This window comes from Zosterops lateralis, assembly GCF_965231275.1.
Source record: "Zosterops lateralis genome assembly, chromosome: 6".
NCBI lineage: Eukaryota > Metazoa > Chordata > Aves > Passeriformes > Zosteropidae > Zosterops > Zosterops lateralis.
This window is the reverse complement of record NC_139761.1, coordinates 44175457-44179371: the sequence shown is the minus strand read 5'-3', so window position 1 is coordinate 44179371 and position 3915 is coordinate 44175457. Positions and strand designations below refer to the sequence as shown.

Sequence of the window (3915 nt, the reverse complement as noted above, 5' to 3'; positions counted from 1 at the left end):
GCGGGCACCGACCCCAGGCCTGGCGGGCGGGAGGGAGCCGGCAGTGACCGGAGGAGATGCGGGTGCGCCCTGGGGACGAACAGCGGGGCTGAACTCGTGTGCCCGCGTGGTTGCACCTGCCCGTCCCTGGGGTGATCGAGGCGGCCAATCCCGCGGCAGGCGGGGCACGAGGGCTCGGTGAGGCCGAGCACACGCCGGCGGCGTGCCGGGTCATTTCTGCTCAGGCAGGCGGCGGGCAGCCCTGACGCGGCCGGGGGGCGGGGGGCAAGATGGCGGCGTCCCTGTGGCTGAGCGGCGGCGGGGAGCGGCTGCTGCGGCTGCTGCGGGCCGGGCGCTCGGCCGTGGGCGCGGGGCTCTCCCTGCCCGCCCGCCCGGGATGGAGGCACCTGCACAGCACCCGGGAGCTGCTGGGTGAGTGGCGAGCCCTGCTCTAGGTGTGCCTGCGGGGACCTGCGGCGGGGAGAGGGTTGAGTTGCGGTGGGTTGACCCTGGCTGGATGTCGGGCACTTGTCAAAGCGCCTTTGCAGCTCCTCTCCGCACCTGGACAGGGGAGAGAAAATATGGCAGAAGGTTCATATATTGAGATAAGGGCAAGGAGAGACCACGGGTGGAGTACTGTCATGGGCAGAGCATACTCGATTGATTATTGCCAACCAAAATCAATATTTTTTTGTGGATAAGGAAAAAGTTCTCACCAGTGGAAACAGGAGTGTCTTCTCTAAGTGGAAATATGGCTAAGCACTGAAAAACAAAGTTTTTTTATCTGGTTATTTTGGTCTATGTTTGGCAATTCCACTACATTTCTGTCATCTTACTCTCCTGGTAATGCTTCAAGTGACTGGAGAAGGGTATGTGATATATCTTTAATGTAATTCTCTTTGTTTTTTTAATGGAAAAATAGAGTTTATTAATTGCATGTTTAGCATCCTTTCCTACATAGAAGTCAAGGTGTGAGGTTATGACAACATCCTTTCAAGTTGTATTTTTCAGGAGTTTGTTGTTACACAATTATCATTTACCCTTCCGTGTTTTTCTCTGCCTCTAAGAGATGTGGGAAGAGCTGCAGATCCTGAAATGAAATGTCATCTTTCCCTACTTGCTCTATAAGTTACAACTTGTAAAACATTTAAACATTGATCAGGTGCCTTGTTATGAGGTCCTGGTGTGATGCTGAGCATGAAATACCTGAACTATTTAGGGTTTAAGAGCACTTACACAAAGGTGAGCTTTCATTAACCTCATGTAATAAAACTCATTCGTAGTTCAGACACAGTTTAATCATGTGGTTTAGACCTCAACATTCCCTTCTTTCCAGCACTGGTTGCCTTTGCAGTATGAAAATCTTTTCTTTTGTAAAATCTGCTCTGTGTAATACAGGGAAGTCTATCCCTTTCTTGAAATAAATGTGTTTTGTTTCCAAATTTTATTAGAAAAATCTTGCTTCTTTCTGCATATGATAGTATGCAAATACGATATAATGCAGAAGAAGCTACTCCTAAATTGGTTATTATTTAATTCCTTAAATAACTCTTGTCTACAGTCCTCCCAGACAGTCTACTGTGTTTTTTTTATGTTGAGAGTACTTAATATATAGCTGGAGTTAGATTGCTAAATTTGGACATGCAAATGACTAAAATCTTTTAATTCCTTACAGTAAGCTTTAAAGTGTAAGGGTGGGTAGATCACACCTTTAACTCATTCAGGCTTTCCTCATCCAACCCTTGTAGTGTATTTACAGCTTTTCAAGGTGGTGTATATTTTGGTGACATCATTTTTCTTAACTTTATTGTTGCCTTAAAATTAAAGGTGAGAAGTCATAACTTCTCTGGTAAAATACAGCTTTTGGATGTAAAACTCACTCTTGGTTCCCAGTTTGACAACGTAAATTTAAGTACATTTTTTTTAACTATTACTTTTATTTCTCTGCTTTTTTGTTTCTGAAAAAGCCACTATTTGAAGTCTTGGTTCATGTGGATCTAGTTTTTCATGTCACGTGAATTTTTTGTTTCTTTCTATGTTTTTGTCCTTGTTTGTGGTGCTGGTAGAGGAAAAGTTGTTTTGCTTACTTAAAACAATTAATTCAGAATGGAATTCCTAGTTTGTTGGTCACAGAGAAAGAGGAAAAATAGAAAACAGAATAGAATGACCTCTTTGTGTTAGATGTCTGTCAATTTTTCTTTGTTTTTAGTGTTTCATAATCTTCTCATTGGTGTTAAGTTGTGGTACGTTTTTCAATTTTCTACTGACTACAGAGTGTGTGTAGGAAGTTATGGAATATCTCTAGTGGGACACGTTAAAAATGCACTGAATCCCTTCATGGAGAGGGAGGGCATCAGAAATGTTCCCAGATTCAACTTGATGGTTAAAACATTGTAAAAAATAAGAGCTTGACTCAGCCAATATATCAAGCAATAATCAATTTATTAATTCAAATGATAAAATATGAGCAAAGCAGCGTGCTGGGTACAGTGGAGGTTTCCCCTCCAGCTGCACACCGAATGCTGATTTTTGCTGGTATTTATTGAGCATCTTCATAAAGCACTTCTCAGCAGTTGTTTTGTGGTCTCCTCCTGGTTTCTATTTGTGAAGTCCAATTTCTAAACCCTATTGTCATCATTCCTATTGGTGACATTGAATTTCTGTACCTTAAGGTTGTAAATCAGTGGTGGTGATGTCCAGTTTCTTTTTCCACAATCATACATGACTGATGGTGAGGCCCAGCTTCTCTTCCCAGGGCCATAAATCAGTGAAGGGGATGTCTAGCTTCCTTACATTTGTGGTGGTGAGGTCTGGTTTTCCTTTCTAGGATCCTCAATTTTCTTAGCTTAAGATAAGCTCACTTCCTTTTTTTATTTAGGTGATTACCACTTTTTACATTCTAAAGCTGTAGTTCAAAACCTCTTATTACAAAGCAGTTCAAAGCTTATAATAATTTTGTTTCAAAGCAAATAATAATACTTATGCACTCTTCTATCCTACATGCTAAAGGCCTAAAACAAAACCTTAAAACTTGTATTGTGAAAACTTTAAAACTCACATTCTTCACTTATCAGCATGCAAAATATTTGTCCAAAAAGCCTCTTTCCATGTTTTTTCCTTTGTTTATTAAAACTCATTTTTATAACAATCCCATGGCCTCATTCCACACATTTCACAACAACTACACAGGCCACTTTTTTTTTTTTTGTACTTTTTTTTTACCTGAAACAACCTCACATTTCACAACATGTCACCAAGAGCAAATTCTGTTGGATACGCAGAGATGCACTGCCATTAAAATAGCAGTCTCTTGTTCATGTGAAGTTTGTTTGGGTTCTGTCTTCCTCCTTTTATATTCAGATAATTGATGTGTAATAACACAGTTGCTGTTGATAGAAGTAAAAATCAGTGTGTGGTGACTGGAAGTTCAGAAGATTTTCTTGCTTAAATTCTAATATGCCTGTGAGCTTAGTCTTTGAGATTCTGTGCAAATTGCCAGAACTTTTTGCTGACCCACAATTGCAAAGCAACAATGTTTACTTCCCAAGGTGCTTGTTAAGGCCTGCCTGTGCAGTGCAGCTAAGGATTCCTTTTACTGTTCCCCTTTTTTTAATTGAATGAGGGCAAATAACATTTGGCGAAGGTAATTCTACATTGCAAGGTTGCTTTTCTTTGAGGAGGCACATTTAAGCCTGTTTTTTCTATCTCTACGGTCATTAACTAAAAAGCAACTAAAACAGCTTTGAAAGACTTGTGGTGGCTGGTGTTCTTGTGTATCTCATGCTGAACAGGCTCTTAATTGCAACAGCACTGAACTTCTCTAACCATGGGCCTCTCTGGGTATAAGCATTAAATGCATGCACAAGGTCCTGTCTTCTGCTTTGTATCCAGTTTTATTTATTTATTTGTCTATTTCATAGCTACTTCCTGCAGGAG

The 3915-nt window shown here is 41.3% G+C and overlaps 1 protein-coding gene across 1 annotated transcript in view; it reads left to right on the top strand.

Moving 5' to 3' along the window:
• The first annotated feature begins 346 nt into the window (after positions 1–346).
• Positions 347–3915, top strand: part of PDHX (pyruvate dehydrogenase complex component X) — a 31596-nt gene continuing 28027 nt past the window's right edge. Inside the window, exon 1 of the mRNA XM_083863442.1 lies at positions 347–411. The gene's annotated coding sequence lies outside the window, so the exon portion shown is untranslated. The remainder of the gene's footprint in view (positions 412–3915) is intronic.